We start from the raw sequence: 21,701 nt of genomic DNA, 5'->3' as shown, positions 1-21,701 counted from the left end.
ACTGAGCCTCATCCCCTGCACCCAAGATCTACCTTTCCATTAGAGCCAACAAAAACATCATTTTATTCAATCAAACTCTTTGCACACATACCTAGCCTAAGATCAGTAGTTATATCAGTCATCTCAAGCCTTTAGTGATCATATTTTGCTGAGATTGACCAGGAGAGAGCCCTCTCCCGACCTGGTAGGGCTAGCTACCAGGTTAAGCGTGATTTGATGTTGGCCCTATATCCTACCTTTCTCAGCCTGAGGTAGATTTAGGCTCTAAGAGATCATACCAACCATGTCTGATCCTTCCACATGTGGTGCTCGTCCAACTCCATTACCAATGATTCCATTCGTCTTCGGCTATTCCAATGCACGCTCACTGGAGACACTACAAAATGGTATGTAGACCAGCCTGTTGCATCTCATTCTGTTTTTGTGATGCTTGCTAAAGCATTCCTTTCATATTTCCAGTTACATCTCTAGTACGACATTGGTACGAAGCTATTGACCTCATTTTGTCAGTCCTCTACCACTTACCTTTCCAACCATGTTCAAGAGTGGCATCGAAGGAGGAGCGCATGTCGTGCTTCACCCTTCGAAGACCGTGTCTACCTAGATTGGTTTCTTAGGATCCTTTTAGGACCCATTTGAAAAGATGTCGTGTCACATTTTCCTTAGACCGAGGAAGAAGCTATCCAAACCGCTCTAAGATATGACCTGATTTATGCACAACCCGGTTATATCTATACCGTCATCCCAGACCTCCCTTGTCCTAGAAGTGCCAATGCACCGGGAGCATCTCACGCCACCAATAGTATCATTGGAACCCTTTCACACCCTTCGCCATATACTCAACAAATTTATGGATATCTGCAAGGGGGCACCAGTTCCTCCAACACTTATGCCCCTCCTGCTAGCAACATGTTTTCAAGACCCCAACCTGTCTACCAAACTATTGCTCCTCCTTATGCACAGCCGAGTGCTCCAGCCCCTCAAGCATTAGCACCGCAGCCTCCCATGCATCCTCAGCCCCAACAACCACCGCCCCCTCAGGGTCAAGTGTTTTCACAGCAGAGTGCGACCAATCCCCAAAATTTGAAGAAAAAGAATAAGGGAAAAGGTAACAAGGGTAACCAGGGTAATCAAGGTAATCAACCTAGTGAACCCCAGGGGAACCAGCCTAACACCAACAACCAGCAACAGGGCAGCCAACCCAAGCAGAACAAGGCTATTTGTATGAACAAGCCTTGTGCATGTTGTGGTGTACATGGCCATTATACACATGAGTGTCCTCTCTTACCCCAGATGCGCCAAATGTGGGAAGCTCAAGCAGCTTCTAGAGGTCAACAATCACCTCAGAATCCTACGCCATCTCAACTGGCAGTGCTTACAAATCCTTTCCCTCAACAAGGATTTGTTGTTGCTCAACCTCAGCCAGGTCAAGTAGCCCAACCCCCCCAACCTTCTGGTCCTGGTGACTACCAAATCCTTATGATGAATTATGATGAGCACAATACCTCTGTTATCAACTTACAAACTCAGTCACGTCAATATGACAAGCCCTCGACTTCGTCTGCCACTGATTCCAAAACCATACCATCTGCTGAGCCTCTTACGACACCAAATGGTCAATTACAGATCCCTCAACCTAGAGTTGAGGAAATTCCCAAGATCCCCAAGGGGAAATTACGCCATAACGTTGCTTCCAACCGAGTTTCCCATACATACAATATAGTAGATGACTTGGCACCATCACCTGTTTCCATGTCGATGCTAGAGGTACTCCAGTCGTGCCCATCTCAAAAGAAAGCTCTACTACCTGCTTTGGGTGCAGTAGATCCTTCCACCCCTTCAAGACCTCCTCCATTTGTGGGTGCCTCTCCTATGTTCCCACTAGAAACTGTTCCTCCAGGTCTTAACCATCCAGGAGCTATTCCACCGGGACATTTCCCTGCAGGATAGATACCTTTCTTTTTTCCCCCTCCGGGAATCTTTTTTGTCCCTTTCATGGCCTCGTTGGTCCTTCCGAACATGACTTTGGGGATCCCAGTATGGTACATCAATCCCCCTACAATAATTCTACCTCGTTAGCTAAGACCTTATCATGCTTTGACCTCGGCTCAACTGGTCTCTACTGCCCCTCCTGTTGCTTCAGTTCCATTATAACCTCAACAGGAACCCACTCCTATTGTGAAATCATTTGGATAGGGGGTTAAATATAAGGGAAAGAACCTAAGGAAAAGGCTTCCCAAGCTCCTCCAGCTCCTAAGGCCCCAAATTCATCACCTTCGTGCGCTCTGTGTAAAGTTGTTGGGCACGCCACCAATAATTGTCCCGAGCTTCCTCATCTCAAACCTTTGGTTCATGAAATGTTCCCTGAGTAAAATATCCCTGAAGTCCATGTTAACTTACTGGGTCCACCCAAGAAACTCAAAACTTTATGCACAAATCATCCTTGTGCCTTGTGCGATCATCATGGTCACTATTCCCATTGTTTCCCTCATCTCGATGAATTTTGCGTCTTCCCGAAGCGCTTCACAAATACGAGGCCACTCATAGTAGAACACCTACTCCTCTACCCGTGGATTTTGTTACCACTAAACCAGAATAGGGAGACTCTGGTCCCACCATCATGATCCCTCCCCCCGATGTCGAGATGACGAACTCCATGAGTCATGTCCTTTACCTATCGTCATCCTTGATTTCCTCATAGACAAACCTTTTTCGACAGAATCCCAGGTCTCAACATCCGTAGATCCTACATCTACCAGATCATAATCCACCATTCCAGATGATGCGTATGTGAACCTTATCTCTCAGGTTGATGCATCAGGTACTGCCGCCGCATCATGTAGTCAGTCTTCCTCCCGTTCGCCCATCTTCCATTCCGATGAGGACATCATGGAAGCTATATCTAATCCTGATTATCCTTGGGACGATATGCACCATCGTGTGTACTTCCTTCCATATTTGGAGTCCACCACTCTAAATACCTCTAGTACACCCATAGCATACTAGGGGGACACATAGGCCCCTACATCTCCTTTGGAGGATTTCATGCCAAGTTGTGTTGAGATGCTTGAATCCTTGTTTTGAGCACTCAAAACACAATGGCGCTCCACAAACTCCTCTTGCTAGGGGGCATCATTCCCATCTGTGCATACCAGATTAGTCCCCTCCATCACATATGTTTTCGGGTAGTATCCCATGCTTGGGGGCATGATGGTTTTCCCTCGGCCATTGATTAACATAAGTCTCGGCCTAGATCCCACTAGATCTAGGTATGGCCAATTATCCTCCCATTCCTTGGATAGTTTGTCCTACCGGCCTCTCCAGTGAGTTATATGCACATCGCATATTGTAGACGTTTGATACCATATCTTCAAATATTCTACTCTATGTCCACATAGTCCCCCTATTTGACTTAGTGGGTGAGGATGATTCTAGACCTCCTTTAGTAGTTCATTTTCATTTTCCTCTTCCCTTACATCTTCACCAGGAACCATCGTCCCATGAAGCATTAAGGCCATCTTTAGAAAAGTAAGGCCACTTGCTTGAAAGTCGTAGATCCCAATTCCGATGGTCAGTTTGTCCGCTACGATCTCCACAAGATTTAGAGCCTTCTCTTCCTCTCAAATTGGAGAGAAAATACCTTTATAGGAAAACCCACAGTTTTTTTGTCACACATTGCGACCATATCGTAGCTTAGTTTGACGAACCATCAACACCGTTGGAAATCTCTCATCGAGTATTATAATGGGTCTTTCGCAGTTTTTGATGATTTGACACTTCACCCGAAAGCCATTTTTCCAAGAAGGGTCACTTCATCACCTCTCAAAATCAAATTTCTTCATAAAGTGACACTTGTACTTTGAGTTCCACCTCCTCTTAATACTTGTCATACCATGTGTTGCTTTTCATCATGAGTAACCATCATTTACTCATGTTTTCATGGTCCCCACCGAGCCTATTCTGTGTGGCAGCGTCATCAAGTCACCCTTGCATCCATGGATTCTGTTTCACATCCCATTATATCATGTCACAGTATTCCATCCATATTTTCATACCTTTCATCCTGTGTTGCCCATTTTGGCCTCCAGTCATATTATTCCCATCCTCTCCAGAGTTGAGTTAGTTGCTACTAGGTCAACCATGCACTTTATGCTCTGACAAGGGAGGTCATCTGCTTGTCCCTCGGTCCCACTTTTTCCATTATCCCTGGTGTTAGTCCATCCGTCACATTACTATTTTCCCTTGTTCCTTAGTTGAGGATCCTCATTGCCTCACCTATCGCGGGCCCTATTCTGTCGACATCAGCCCATTTATTCCAGAAGAACAACCTAGAGGGCGATGTACCTTAGTTCTAGCTTCCATTCTTGTTCGACGCCTCAGATTGAGCAGAGGGACTCATTATTTCCCTTTGACTTGGTCCTTTCATGTTCATGATTCATACACTTGATGGTCTAGTGATGCAGCAGATTGTACGTGTGATTCCTGGGTCTGTGTGTGATGTTTCAGACCTCATGAGGGGGTGGCCCTTCAGGTATCCCCCCACATGCTAGGATGCATTCCTATTATGCTACAACCTCAGACGCAGTTCCGCAGAGTTGATGGGTTCGGTTCCTACCGATCACAGTGTTCATAGCATGCACGTCTCCTTCAGATGATCCATTCAGTTTGCAAATCCTTTCCCTGTTCAGCAGGGCTTCTTCCGTTATTTTACCCACCCATTTTTTGAGGGAAGGGCATTTGTATCTCATGTACTCAGATATTATTGTATTCAGTCCTAGCTCATGTTTTTCCAGTTGCATTATGTATATGGGACACGTTGTATTATTTTCTGGCTCGGTTATGTCAACATGTCATGTACCATTTAGTTGATGTACTTCATTGCTCAGTTTGATGTTTCTGGGCACACCCTTATTTTTATGCTAAGTTATCTCGGCGGGTATGGGTATGCCTCCCCCGCCTCATTGAGGTTTGGTACCACAATATAAAAGGAGACTTGCATTAGTCTCTCCCCCTCTATCCCTATTCTATTTCACTTCAGCTTTATTGGTCTCTCTCTCTCTCTGACTCCTATGTGTTTCCTAGTGATAGTGTCTTTACAACGTACTTCGGTCATACGTTTTGTTCCTAACAATCGACGTTGGGGGGCAATCTGTTATCACCAAAAAATTGATCATCTACCCTAATTTACTATATGGATCGAAGTACACCATGTAAAGCTAATTTTACCATAGTAAAATTTCTTTCACTGTGAAAAATTACTTAATAAACCACATTTGTTAAGTAATTTATAGTTAAACCCATGAAGACTAATTAAATAAATCACTATTTATTTGATTTTCTTCTAGGAATATTTAGTTAAACCATTTTTCAATTATTATTCCTTGTCATATTTGACCCAATCATGAAAAATAAACAGATAAATCATTAATTATCTTATTCTTCTCTAATAATAATTAATTAATCACTAATTAATTATTATTCTTTGTCAAATTTGACTAAATCCCTTGGGAATAATTAAATAAATCCTTATTTGTTTATTATTCCTTAACTAATTCCTTGAGATAATAAATAAATCATTTATTTATTTATTATTTCTAAATAAAAGTTTAAATATTTTTTTCCCTCCTAACCAAATATAATAAAATATTCCAAGTGGTTATTCCAAGAATGGGATCAATAATATTTTATTATTGCTCATTATTCGAGGATAACTCAATATTTTGTTATAAATAAAAGGGTTTTCCATCCATTATTCACTTTTGATTATTTTCATTATCGCACACCATATTTTTGTTGGGTTTACACATTATAGAGGAGAGAGACTCTACACAAGTTGAAGACGTTTGATGATAGCCAAGAACCCATCCCATAGAGGGGGAATGGCAACATCTATTTGTTCCCCTCAGAGGTGTTATAATAAAAACTATTCTTTGTATTTCTGGTTTCCATTGGATGATTGGAGTTATTACTCTTTTGTTTTGTTGTTTAATTATGATTGTGGCATAGATCCTAATTTTGGTAGGTTTTGTTTCTATCAGTTGCTGCAGATCTACAATGTTTAGCAGCCATTTCTATTGTTGAGATTGTTTGTCATCCACAATATTAAGTGGGTTCTTTTCGTAAATCTTTGAGAAGAAAACACTACAACAAGTATGTCGTGAAGTAGTCCACAAGGAAGTGACGGTGATGATAACCAATACACAAAGGTTGTTTGTCTAGTATCCCACGGAGTAGCCCACAGGGATGAGACAATGGTGATAACCAATACAACACATTCCCAACAATATAAGTACTAAAACAACTAAAGTAGTCCCATTATCTTAGTACAGGAGAAACAACCATGCATTACAAATGTTGAAAGAATAGTCTTACAAACATTACAAAACATGCAGGAAATGTGTTGGCCTTAACATGCTTCTGAATTAAGAAAAAGTCCCAAGACACATATGTACACCATACATCACTATCCTAGTAGTGGGACATTCGAGCCACTCCTTGCTCCTCAAAGAAATGATTGTAAACTCTCAAGGCTATGTGGGAGGAGCCAAGGTGAAAATTCCTTTCTCATACAATGGGAGGGGTATATATAGCCAAGGGTGATGCTTGACCCTTGTGACTCTTGGACTACCCTCATGACTTTTCAACTAACATGACTCTTCATCTTCATGTGTGTGTCCATTGGATGTCCATTTTACATTACATCCAATTACAACAAATATGGCCCATAGTAGTCATGTGGCCTTGAAAACTCATGACACAACTTGACATGACACTGCTGACATGTACTAGATGGTTGTGGTGCCCATGTCAATCTGTTGCACTGTGAAGTGATGGATGTACTCTCATGTGTGCTTTATCTTCTCCTCCTCATGGCTTGATGTTGTGGGGTCTTTAATGGCCTTGGTCTTGCAATATGGTTCCATGCATGTGTTCCTTTCACTTACTACTTGATGTGTGTTGTTCGTTCGTCTAACTGCAAGTAAGTTTTCTAGCATGTGCGCTCCTTGTTCACCTCATTAGTCATCTCGCCATGATCTATCAGTGTACTTGTGCTTGCAATTCACTCATGATGGGACGACATCAAATCCAAAAACCTCCTAGTCTAGCATGATGCATTATTTTCCGTGTTCTGGGCCTGGAGCAGATGACATGTTGGGAAGAGTGCTTAGTTACTATGCACGGCATAGTTCAAGGTGATAGGGAGGGAGGACTGGTCACTGAGACTGCTCAAAATGCAACTCAAGCTTGGACAAGGAACTCCAGGGCATAGTCTTCACTATTGGGGAAAACTGCATAGAGGCCACTAGAAGGCAGAATTGCACATTTAAGGACACCAATAGCAGCTGCAAAGTGGCACCCTGAGGGACACCCCTGCGTAGTTTCTAGAAGGCAAGGTGGGATAGCAGAGGGACAGAGGACAGTTCTGCGTAGTTTTTGAGAGCAGTGACTCCCAGTTGAGGGAAGTCATTGGGAGGAAATCTCTATGCAATTTTGGGGAGAAATGAAAGCTCAGGTCTTTGCGCAATGCGGAGTTCTAGCAAGAAAGAAGGAGGCTCTATGAATGTTCTTGCGAAGTGCGTAGTTTGGATAGAAATTGAGGCAATTTCTACACAGTTCTAGGAAGGAAGATAAGTTGTTCACTTTTGGGATTGCGTAGTGCAACTGACCCAAAGGACAACCTCAAGCACTGTGTAGTTCCAAGAAGTAGAGCATCACCACTGAGGGTTGAGACTACTTAGTGCAGCTTAGTCGGGGGTGGTGAAGTGAAGTTGTTCTGTCAAAAGATTTTCAAGAAAATGGCTAAGTGTGAGAGGCAAGTGAACTTGTGATGACTCGAAATTGTGATCACACACTTAGCATACTTCGACAACATGACAACATTGACCACTGCGACAGCATAGAAAACAATGACCCTCTGTGAGACTGTCTAGTTCTGAAAGCGACAAGTGTGACACTTGGGATACAACTTTGGATGTTCGTGACAACACTTGTTCGACAGTGCTTACAACTTTGCGTATGAGTGCGATAGGTGTTCACATGGTTAGGATAACTTGTATACACAAAGACCAACATTCATGGTCACTAAAACTGTTCAAAAACATGACATAACAACTAGACATGTCAAAAGATGACAATTGATCCAACAAGCGGAAGGGGACAAGACACGTAGAAGAAACACATGGAATGACTTTCAGTGCTTGCAACCATGAATGCCATTGAAGACATAATGATATGACAATGATAAGAAGTCCTTCAAGCTATACTAAAGGAGTATTTCAAAAGATGTGCTTCATTTTCCATACTTTCCCTCCAAAGGGTTGTGCATTAGATTGAGTCTTCATGTGGTCCCAATATTCTATCATACCTTGGGTTCCTTGGTCTTCTTATCTTCTTCTTCAGCTCCTTGAGATTCCTCTAGCATGTCATTGTTCTTGTGTTCACTGAGAGACACATATATGCAGATTCAGTAGATAGTGTTTGCTACGGGATGAGGTCCTGGGAGGACACATCTACGTAGTTTCATGATGCAAGGAAGACTGAGCAGCTGGGGGACAAACTGTGGAGTTGTAGGATGCAAGGCACTAATGCAGGGTGATGTCTTGGGAGGACACCTCTGTGCAGTTTCAGGATGCAAGGCAAACAAGAAAACTAAGAAACAAAATTGCGCAGTTGCTGGAGACAGTGAGTTCTGATTGAGGGAAGGACACTGGGGGAAACCCACTGCGCAATTTTGAATGCCAAGAGAGGTTGGCTTTTTGCACATTGTGCAATTAGTGTGTTATATGAGTGTGAAACATGTATATGTGGTGAGAACAACCCATTCTCACAAAGCTTTCCCCCTGAAGAAAAAAAAAAACATTTCCTTTGCATGACGAGCAATAATCCCTTTCCCAAAGATGACGCATGCTATAGAAATATAAAAGCGTGAGCAACTCTTACGACCGAAGAGGGAAGCTTGAGATCATCAACTTACCAAATAAGTGACTATGGAACGATTGATCACAAGATCCACAGTAGGCTCCAAAATTTGAGTATAGAATAAAATGTTGGAGGTGTTGAAGTCGCTACAACAAAAAATTGGACTCCCAAATGGTCTTTGACAAATAGTCTTTGTCGAGAAGTGGGACCACACGGGGCCAAGTGGAGCCAGCCCAGGTCGGGGATGGACTGAACATCCAATTATGTTCCTCTCCTGCACAAGGTGAGGGGAAAGGATCAAACAAGAATGTTTACTTCAAAAGGTAAATTGATCCTATTAATGTCTAGCCTTGGTGATGCCTAGGAAAAATTTGGTCCTAGAGCTAGGGCTATGGATTTATGAAGATTCCACCATCAGAATTTACTCAAATGTGGAGGGGAGAGAGAGGGGCCACCAGTGCAGTAGCCTAAAGGAATTAAAAAATTTTCCTTGGGTAAATTCCTAGGAAAATGATGCCCTAGGTGACCTAATGGGGCTGGAATTGGGGAAAAAGGGGGAAAATGGTAAAAGAAAGGTTAAAATGATCACCCTTTTAGGGACCAATGCCTAATTCACTTGGGGATATGGTGTCAAGGATAATGACGAGTAAGAACTTGGTTTCTTGATCAAGGAGGCCCAGAAAGTCAGCTTCATCCAATGTTGAGAGAAAGAAAAGAAAACTAACCTTCAAGCATTTATACTTCAAAGAAAAGGATGCAAGCTTATCGAGACAAATAAATCTCTAGGACATTTCATTCATATAACATTGGCACATACATTAAATTAGCTAAAACATGCTTAATTCCACATTTCAATTATGCAACAACTAGCCCTAATTTTAGCGGTATGCACCAACAAGAATAACCATGTCAAAATTTACTTACAACATTATAGAATATAACCAACTAGATTTTTTTTGCAAATATGAAGCTCCAAGATATAAATAACCCAAATCCATACATCAAAATTCATCCATCCTCCAAAATAATCCTCCAAGGAAAAAGTGTGAAGTTCTCTAAAGATAGAGAGATCCCAAGTCAAGTGATGATACAAATGAATGTATCTAACATCAATATATATCCTCCTAAGGAGTTCGAATTAGCCTATTGGCTCCTAATGATAAAATAATGTGAAAACAATAACCTGTATGGGTGACAAGGCCACCATACTAGCTCATAATGTGAAAACAAGCCTCACAAGGTGTTGCCTTAGTGGGGCCTGACCCAGGTTCAGAAGTGATTTAGCCAAACAAATCCCGGTACTACTGGCCCTTTCGACAATAGTCCGCGTAGCACGGATTAAGGTCTCACCCGAAGTAGTATGGGAGGGTGCTAGAACCAAGTTTCCACACCCTGGGGATGTCTGATGATTTCAAGTGGTCTGCGGTTTGATCCAGTGCGCACGTTTCTACGCGCACTTACCCGTACCTCGTAGCCTGAGATGCTGCCTTTGTGCAGCCCTATTCAGGGGCTGAACAATGTTATTACCCAAGTCCCTACTCGCAATCCGATATTAGTTTATTTACTTAACTTATTTGTATGCTTTCATTCATACTTAACAATATTCCCAATATAAGCGCGCGCAATAACTAAACAATATAATTGCAAGTAACATCAAACATGTAATAACTTAGAACAGATACATAGAATTGGTAACATAACTTCTCTTTATTGTTCTCTTCCTTCGGTTACAGACTTGACTCTACCCTACGTACTCATCTGCGGACCCTACTAGGCCTCTGCGCACTCAGCTGCAAAGCCTCTTACTACTACTACAACCCAAGACACTTAGACTTTTCCTCTACACTTTGCTAACCATCAGATTCCATCTGTTGAGCTAATTTATGTTCCTAAATTAACACAATTATTTACTATCAATCTGGGTTGTTTTATTCTTGGAGGCAAACCACTATTTGTGAAGATCTAATATAATCAATGCTTGAAAGATAAATGATTAAAAACTAAGAAGAAATATATCTTAAAACTCTTGATTCAATCAGCTCAAAAAGAGGGAACATTGGAAGAGTTCTTGACTCAAGAAATCTACTTCCACCTCAAGTATTACTTCAATGAATTAGAGATTACAATCAAAGACTTAAGATGCATAAATCATACATGAAAACGGCTCTTAACTTAAGAGACACTCAAAGCTTTCCATAGTAACTCATTCATCTCAAGATATAAATCTAAATGAAAACAAACCACTTGCATGTAAATGAAAGAGACCAATTCTAATTCACCATTTCATAGAGAGAATGCCCAACTTGAACACTTGTTTTCCAACTCAATTAGATGATGAATAAACCATTAACAAATGAAATCAATCACTATTCATAACCATGATACAATCTGAAATAAGACTTTGAAAAACTAAAGCTATCATCAACCAGATTTGCAATGAAATAAAACTAGTCTAACTTGGAAGTGTACTTAGCTTGGAGTGGGGGCCCTCCACGCTTGCTTTGCACACTTATGAATATGATATCAGAAGCTTTAGATCAGCAAAACATCCATGTATTGATCAGCAAAATGAAAGTAACATAAGTCTCCAACTCAAGTCTTCAAACCAAAAATATTACAGCATAATAGTATCATATGTCAAGTGTGTTGAGCCATCAAAGTGTGGCTCTTAAATAATAAGATCATGAAACCAACTGATCTAAAATCACTCTAACAATCATATCTACTTTAGTCCACCTATTCAAGTCGAATCCAACTCCATCATCCCAAGAAATATGACTAATATCATGGAATCCCAAAACAGCCCTATTTAGATGGGATTTCTGGATGACTAGTCATGATTGACTAGCTCCAAAAAGGCATAAGAAAACTCGTTCTGTTGGAACCAAGCATAGGTGGCTTGGTCCTAGTTCCCAAGCTTCCTATTCATGCATCCCATTCGTGCTGAAGTGGCCTGCATCCATATCCAACATGAAGTGATTACGGGAATTTCTGAAATTGCCAAAATTGCACTTAAAATCAAACTTTAATAAAAACTTTAGAAATTGATAAATTAAAGCTAAATACCTGATTAGACATCAAATATTCATTAAAATGAGATGGATGAAGTGAAAATGAGGGATAAATGGATAACTAGATAAGTTTATCAAAGCAAAATGAGATCAAAACTGAGGCCCAACATCTCTCCCATGCTTATGATCAAGCATGTCCCCATGCTTGCTTGCTCCTCTTGGACCTTCTGCCCTCTCTGTTTCAACTTTAAATCTCTGCTGTCTTTCCTCTGTATAAACCTGTTTCAAACCCCTGTTTCAAGGCACGCCACACCTGAATATCCATTATCAATATACTGCCCTCTGTATGTTTTTGAAAAGTAAATACACATATAGAATTAACCATGTTTTCCCAATCATGTGTTACTGTGTATTTAAATAAAAACATAAAAAAAAATTTGCTCTCGGCCTCTTAACAGTTCCTCAAAACATTCCTTGTTTATTCACAATGAAAAAAAACATGACTGTATAATGCAAAAATTGCTCTCGGCCTAAACCCTCTCATTATTTCACAAAAATATCAAAAGATTGCAGACAACGTTTTGAGCCTAGAGGGCTATTCACATGCGCTCGGCCTCATATTCTTACTGCTCAAAACAAATGGAAAACAAATTTTCTAAAGAAACACAGTCAATGAAACCCTCGGCCTTAAGGCACAAAATAATGCAAAGTCGATTTCAATTAGGATTTGCAGTCAATGCAACAAATTTGCAGACAATCCTATGCATTTTAATGGCACAAATATATGAATATATGCGCACAGTGAAACATGAACACGGTTGAAGACTCGTTTTGACATGCACCCCTACAGCATTCCTCTGTTCTTTTTTACAATACCCACGGCATATATTAATGCGTTACAACTCATATATACACACAACAACACTTTTAAAATCTCAGTTTAATGCATATGTCGACATTCTGTTCGGTGCAATCATGTATTCACAAACCCTCATGACTTGTTTGACAGCCGATGACAATGGCGCATATTGAAAACATATACATATGCATTTGAAGACTTGGCGGCTCTTGGCAAACTATAGTTCAACAAACAGTGGTTATAAATACAACAACCCTCACGCTTAGTCATTTAAACCACCTCACCATGTTGGATGCATTTGATTTCTCATTTCCCTCTGTCGTGTAATGCATGCAACCAGTGATTTTAAATGCTTGGCCGATTATTATTGTTTTCACGCCACAGTCTATGCATTAACATTTAATCAATCCTTCCCTACGTGCTGTATACAAAGAGTTATCCCGGATTTTTAGGGTTACCTGGCTGTCACTGGCCGCGTGGGACGCAAACAAACCTTCGAATCCCTTCTTTCTTGGACAGTCGCACTGGTGTCAAACAATGAAACTGTGTGAGTAATGGCGGACTCAATCTTATCTATAGTCGCCGAGCGAAAAGCACTCAAGTTCTCACCTTGTTTGTTTGCCAAACTCGGCTTCTTCGCCTCAGAATTTCCCTTTAAAATTCCTCTCAACTCACTCCTTCCGCCTTTTGCTTTGTTTTTGGCACAAACCCGACTCTCTGAGCTCTCGGCAATGAGGAAATGGTGGTTTGAATCAACGCAGGGATGGTTATTTCATGACCGTTTTCTCCGTATACCCTGCGGTTCATTGTTGGTAGACGTTGGTAGCTGGCCATTTGAATTACTCATGGTCCGCCGTTTCCATCAACCAATACCCTCTGACTGGTGTAACACCGTGTCACCTACCGTATTCTGTGTTGAGTTGTTGGGCTGCGTGGTGAATATGGGTCTTTATTCCATTCACTACTGCTGCATTGGCCGCTTCCATACCTTTCACGATAATGATATAACGTGATTATTATCATTCATATTACCTGGCTGTAGCACCACTGTGTGATCATTATCATATGGCGTGTGCAATTATGCCGTAAACTCATTTCCTCCATTCCATACGATGTATTCATAAGATTTACGACTTAACTATATAACCTTTGCATGCGCACTGTTATATCATAGTTTTGGTCATATCTTTGTTTATGTCTTATTGCTCCTTTACTATCGTATGGAAATGTTACGGTTTGGTGCATTTGATATATGTTGCAATATATATATACGCCATAGTTCACTTACCACTGCCGTTGAATGCATACGGCCTCACTTATATCACCTTTATATTGCATGTTCACGGCCTCATTTCTATCACCATTACATTGCCCGCGGTCCTTATATTACTATGTTATATGCTGTTGATTATTTGGATATGCGCTTTAGGGTATATAAATATGTCTTTATATTATTTGCGCAATACACTTATAACCATTGTCTTTAATATATGCGCTTTCTCTATGTCTTTTGAAACATTATTAGGTTATGCTCATTTGAAATCACTTTAGCACCTTATAACCTATAATGTTTATGTTCAATGCTTTAATAACTTTAGCGCATATTCTTATAACATAGTTTTTATAATTTTAAAATGACCATGGGGTCATGTTTAAAATTATAATCATTCTGATGCTTGACTTCATGTACATGTGAAAAGAGTGGTCCCAGTGTGATCTCTTTGCATTTAAAAAAACTATCTAGGGAAAGTTTATGTGAATGAAATGAAATGGAAGATGAATAGGGAATGTAGGGTATATACTGGGAATGAATATTAATGAATATTTGCAGATACTTACTTCAATTAAATCAAAACTAGAAGTTTCTAAAAAAAAATTTGAATTTCAAGCACAAAAATGGCTTATGAATATACTCCCTTGCTGTTGTTTGTACAGGTTGAATGTTGAATGTTGTTTGTTCAGGTGGAATGGAATCCAAAATGTTGTGGATAGTAGACTTTTTATTACTGCTTCTTGTTCACTATGCTCCGCTTCTTGAGTTGTTCAGGTCCCTTTGAATAATTTTTCATTTCAGGTCCCTCTGCAATGCTTCTGAAATATTGTGTCGATTCTATTCTGGTGCTGCTGCAACAAGTTTGCTTCAGGTCCCACTGCAATATTATTTTATCTCAGGTCCCTTTGCAATACTTCTGAAATGATTTGATCTGTTGCAATCTAAGTTTGCTTCAGGTCCCACTGAATAATGTTTCAACTCAGGTCCCTTCAGGTTCTGCTGCAACAAATTTGCTTCAGGTCCAAAGTGATCAACATAATACCTTAGCTGTAACAGCTAAAAGCTTGCTTCAAGACTCTCCCTTGTTGAATGTTTGACTTGTCCTCAAGTCAATTGTGGAAAGGTCCTACATTGAAATGATGTGAGAATAGTAAAACAAGAATAGTGAATTCATAGAGTCTAGGTTTCCTGGTTTTCCCCTATGAATTCGTGTTTGCTTAGTGCCAGTTGCCTGGTTTTCACCAGCAAACAATTTATTTATTTATTTTTTTTTTTTTTTTATATATATTTTTTTTATTTTTTTTTTTATATATATATTTATTGCTTTATTCTTTTTCTGAACTGGAAGATGGCAGAGCCATAATTTCCAGTTCTGATTCTTCTACCAGTTGTTTCATGAATGTCTCTTTACTAATAGGCTGATGATAAACTTTCAACCTATGACCATTTACAACAAATGAGGTGGGGTCCTGGTCAATGGTCTTTATCTTCACTGCTCCATTATCAAAGATTTCCTCGATTTCATATGGCCCAAGCCAATGTGTAGTAAATTTTGCCTTGAAATCCTTGAACTTGGAGTCAAATAATAAGGCCCAGTCTCCCTTCTGAAATGTCTTGGTTTTAATATATCTGTCGTGCCATTTCATTCTTTGCTCTTGTACCAATCTTGTATGCTCTATAGCTTGCTGACGATGCTCATCCAATTGATTCAGCTCCATGATCCTTTGTTGTTGTGCTTCTGTCAAGTCTATGCCCAATTCAGCTGCTAGCCTAAATGTTTGTATCTGGAACTCAATAGGCAATAAGGCTTCTTTCCCATAGACCAACTGATATGGACTAAACCCAGTTGTATTTTTCCATGTTATTCTGTAAGCCCATAATGCATCCTTTAACTTCTCAGACCAATCTTTCCTATTCAGCTGAACTGTCTTAGTCATGATGTTTTCTAAGACCTTATTTGTGGATTCTACTTGACCATTTGCTTGAGGGTGATATGGAGTAGACTTTCTGTGTTTAATCTTGTATTTCTCTGTCAGATCCCGTACTAACTTTGATGTAAACTGTGTTCCTTGATCTGTCACAATTTGTCTAGGTACTCCATATCTCACAAAAATTTCTTCAAAGAGGAATGTGACCACTGTGTCTTCAGTTGCTCTGCTCACTGCTTTGGCTTCTGCCCATTTTGTTACATAATCCGTGCATACCAGAATGTATCTTTTTCCATTTGACGGTGGATTAATGGGTCCAACAAAGTCAAGTGCCCACTGTTCAAATGGCTCAATGAGGACTTGAGGCTTGAGCGGCATTTCATCTGACATGATAGGTCTTCCTATTCTTTGGCAACTGTCACACTGTTTGGCATATGCCTTAGAATCCTTGAAGACAGATGGCCAGTAATAGCCCAGTTGCAGCACCTTGTATGCTGTTCGTTTGTCTGCAAAATGACAACCACATGGTTCGTCATGACATGCCCTGAGTATATCTAGTATTTCATCTTCACGCACACACTTTCTAATCATTAGATCTGAACCAGTATAAAACAAATCACCATTCACCCAGCTATATCTAGAACTTTCTCTAACAATTTTCTTTCTTTGCTTACTTGTGAATTGAGTTGGAAATTTTCCAGATGACAAGTAATTAGCAATATCTGCAAACCAAGGTGTTTTCACTGTTATGGCAAACAGATGTTCATCAGGGAAGTTGTCTATCACAGGATTTGGGTCTTCTGGTGATTGGATACGGGAAAGAAAGTCAGCCACTTGGTTTTCTTTGCCTGGCCGGTCTTGGATTGTAATATTAAATTCTTGCAATAACAGGAGCCATCTTGTAATTCGTCCATTAGTGATGGGTTTGTTCATCAAGTATTTTATTGCTGAATGATCTGTGTGAACAAAAACTTGATATCCTGTTATGTAATGTCTGAATTTGTTTACTGCATGTATGACGGCTAACATTTCCTTTTCAGTGACTGTATAATTTGTTTCTGCAGGTGTCAAATTTTTACTGATAAAGTATATTGCATAGTTGAACAAATTTTCTTTCTGTCCCAAAGAGGCACCTATTGCTGTATCTGATGCATCAGTGGAAATATGAAATGGCAAAGACCAATTTGGTCCTCTAAGTATGGGTGCCACTGACAGCTTATCTTTTAAGATTTGAAAAGCATTCTGACAGCTATTTGTCCATTGAAATTCAACATCTTTTGCTAATAATTTAAACAGGGGTTGAGCTATTTTGCTAAAGTTTTCTATGAACCGTCTATAATAGCCTGCATATCCCAAGAAACTTCTGACCTCCTTCTGTGTTGTAGGTGGCATCAGGTTAACTAGGACTTGTATTTTAGCTGGATCCACCTTAATTCCAGAAGCGGAAATATGGTGTCCCAGCACTATACCCTCTGTCAACATTATGTAGCATTTTTCGTTACTTAAGGACAGATTTGTTTCAATACATCTTTTCAAGACTTTCTCAAGATTGTTCAAGCAATCATCATATGTGTTTCCATACACTGTGAAGTCATCCATATAAAATTCTACACATTCATGGACTAGATCAGCAAATATCGCAAGCACTGCTCTTTGAAAAGTTGCAGGTGCATTGCATAAACCAAATGGCAAAACATTGTATGCATAGGTTCCCCATGGGCACGTAAATGTAGTTTTGTCTTGGTCTTCCTTTGCTATTCTAATCTGATTGTATCCGCTAAACCCATCCAAGAAAGAAAAGTATTTCTTCCCAGCCAAGGAGTCTAACACTTGATCAATGAATGGTAGAGGAAAATGATCTTTTAATGTAGCTTTATTTAGCTCTCTATAGTCTACACATACCCTCCACTTTCCATTTTTCTTTGGTACAACTACCAGTGGAGAAACCCATTGACTATCCGAAATAGGATAGATGAATCCAACATTTAACAGTTTTTGTAATTCTTCTTTTACTATTTCTTTTATCATTGGATTCATTCGTCTTTGAGGTTGTCTAACAGGTTTCAGTTTATCATCTGTGTAGATGTGATGGATACATGTATTAGGATGAATTCCTTGCATATCAGTGTAATCCCAGGCAAATGCTTTTGAGTATTTCTGTAGTAATGCAATTACCTCTTGTTCTTGTTGTGATTGCAGCTGGGTTCCAATATTTAAATGTTTTCCAGGATATATCTCAATTGTTTTAATGGTTGGGTTGTTGATTGTGTTTACAGGAAAGATGTCTACCAAAGAGTTTTGCATTGTTCGAATAGTACATGTTTCCTGAAAACATTGATTCAGAAGTTCATTTGCAGCTTCATATTGAACTTTTCTAAGCTGCTCTGAGATAAAAAGATCCATCAAATCTTCATTCTCTTCTTCTTCTCTAAAATCAAAGAATTGATTTATACTTAAAACTGCTTTTGTTTGTTGCTTTTCTTCGGTTTCAAGTATTGATTCTAAAGAAGTGGATTGTGCAGGTGAATAAAGAGTGATATGTTTCTTTTCATCTCCATGTGAAATTATCATACTTCCATATCTGCATCCTATGAAGGCATCAGCAGTGGCTAACCATGGTCTGCCTAAAATTAAAGGATGTCCTCCCAAGTTTGTCTTTGGTTGCAGGATCAGGAAGTCAACAGGATATTCCCATGAGTCCAAGGAGACTATGATATCTTCTAACATTCCTTCAGGAACAACTTTAGATCTATCTGCTAATTCCAAAACTGTTGAAGTTGATCTAATGTTGTTTAATTGCAAAGTTTTCATTGTCTCCATTGTCATTACATTGATAGCTGCTCCCAAGTCTATTAAAGTGTTTGGTACAGAGAAATTGTTTATTGATATGGTAACCATTGGGATACCAGGGTCTATATATTTTTCTACCATAGGTTGAGTAGACATGAGACTTGCTAATTTTCCAATGACTTGGACTGTTGTAGGATCCTTTTTCTTTCTTTCTTTTCGAATGCATAACTCCTTTATTGTTTTTGCATATATGGGTATTTCTTTAATAGCTTTCAACAAAGGAATCTTTACATATGCATTTCTTAACTCATCTAAGATATCAAATTCAGGAAGGGTTATTTGATTTTGATTTTGTTGTTCTACCAACCTTTCAGGATAAGGTGGTGTTTGTGTTGTAACATTTGTTCCTTTCTGATTTTGTATCTTTGGTTGTGATGTTTCAGATGACTCTCCTTGTTCATTTGGTTCTTCTACTATTGGAGGAGAATCCTTTTTAACTACTTTTCCAGACCTTAGATGGACATCATTCAAAGGAAGAATAGAATAAGTTGGAAAATATGCTGCTTCTTCTACAATATATGCAGATTTGTCCACTTTGTTATTTGGATTGGCAACCGGTTGAGCTGGCAATTGTGTTGGTCTGGGTTGATTCGAAGGTAACTGTAACTGTTGTTGTTGTGGGAATAATGGTGGTGGATTCTGCTGCTGGAATGGATATGCCACTACAACCCTACACTACAACCCTACACTACATTCAAAACTTAGGGTGAACAACCCTATGACTCTAACATACAATTCGCGCTTCGCGCCCACAATTCGCGGAGCTTTACAATAATATTCCTCAAAACTTGGGCTTTGAGCCCCTAAACATGTTGTGGGTGGATTCCATGCCCAACAAGCCCCCAACACAAACATCGTGACTCATCCTTGAGTCACTCTGTCAGCGCAGCGATCTTGGCACGGAGTCCCTCCAATTGGTTCCGAACTGTCTCGATGTCCGCAACACACTGAGCCGCTGCTTGTTGAACTTGCTGCATTCTCTCTTCTGAAACCTCTATTTCCAGTGTGCTGTGCTGCATCTGTGCATGCAACCCCTGAATTTTCCTGAGCTTTCCTTCAATATCTGTCGTGATTGTGAAGGCTTCGTCGATCCATGTCTGGACATGTGCTTTGAGGACTGCTTCCTTGTGGCATGCCGCGTCCACCTGCTCCTTTAAGGCCTTGGCTTGCTACGTCCTTGCAAGCCGCTGGGTGAGGACTAATGTCTGCATCATCCCTCTGATGCTATCGTACTACTACTGGAGTTTGCGTGCCTCTATCTCTAGCTGTTAGATATTGGGATCCTCCTGCAAGGTCATGAGAACCTCCGGTGCCTATTCCAACATATTTGTGCAGTCGCGCATTGCACCTGCAGTTGGAAATAATACTGAGAGGGGGGGTGAATCAGTATTATCAGATCAATAAAACTTTTTCATTTCCATACTTAGATACATATACACTACTTCATTCAAGGGAACCCGCGTGTATACGCAACTATGTCTAAAGAAACTAGCGTATATCCAAAATACTTATGATTCAGTTAATCCTTTAAATGTTGATGCATCAGAACTTCATTAATCATATGAACAGTAAGCAGGTGCAGTAAAACAGAACAGATCATCACACACAAGAAGCACACATGAACACCATGATATAAGGTGGAAACCCAATGTGGGTGAAAACCACCTGCTGCAAGTCATCTCTATCTTCTTTCAATAAGATACTTCATTTCACAATATTTTTTACTGGTGCGGTCCTTTACCAGTACGCAGGCTTCTACCTGCGGAGGGCTACAACCCTCTCTCGTTTTCCAGACTCTCCTGGATGGGAGCTACAACCCCCTTAGCTTTTGTACTAGCTAAGATACTAGTACGTAGGCGCCAGCCTAAAATATTCTCTCCTCCAGGTACCACGTTTCATACATTTTTAGACTGGATACTCCTGAAGCACAACACTATAATCTGAAGGCCACGTTTCATCAAATTTTCATACTGGACCCATCAATTTCATTGAAGCACAAAACAATCACAACTAGCATCATCAATTTCTGAATCACTGAAACACTGAAACCTTGTCAACAACACAGTCACCAGAACACAGGGCAGACAACAGAACTCTGCAATAACAATCAGAACCAACTGTACCATCAAAATCATGCATCAGAGTGCATACGCTACTTGGAAGTGCCGAACCTACGTGTATATGCAACTTCATCAAGGTGAACCAGCGTATATGTCATTAATTACTTCTTCATAACTTCGCTGCACTTCCTGACTTCAGACATAACCAGATCATTACAGATACAAGGATAATATATGTGTTAGCACCCAGATCTAGTCCATCAGATCACATAAATATGAGTCATTATGATCTTGATCCAATATTAGTTCTCATCCATCAATACTGAAGCTACACACAATCACCCAAACAGAATATGCAGAATACTGACACCTTTAAACTGTCATCAACAACCAGAACCACTTGTAACTTCAAACATCATAGCTCAAATTGTATACGCTACTACAATGAATCAAACCCGCGTACATACGCGCTTATATCAAAGCCAACCCACGTACAGATCTATAAATATTCAATCATGACTTGCAGCGATTTCAAACTTAAGTTATGCGTCAATACAGATCTAGAATAAACATAATCAATCATATAGAGATAGTTCATTTCAAACCATTTGATCCCAATCTATCCTTAGATCTTGTTCTCCATCAACCGGTGAGATCCCTCCATAGCTCAGATCAAGCAATGCATCATCAACCCATAACCTGCATACTGGATCTCATGCTTCATCAGATATTCAAGACCTTTTCGATACACTTGCCTAATGATCTTCTTCTCCTTTTATAGTCTTAGGCCTTACTCAATAC

The sequence above is a fragment of the Pinus tabuliformis genome, chromosome 4_1 (assembly GCF_031772625.1).
Source record: "Pinus tabuliformis cultivar Carrire ecotype Pingquan chromosome 4_1, CPIR1, whole genome shotgun sequence".
In the NCBI taxonomy this organism is placed as follows: Eukaryota; Viridiplantae; Streptophyta; class Pinopsida; order Pinales; family Pinaceae; genus Pinus; species Pinus tabuliformis.
This window is presented reverse-complemented; position numbering follows the sequence as displayed.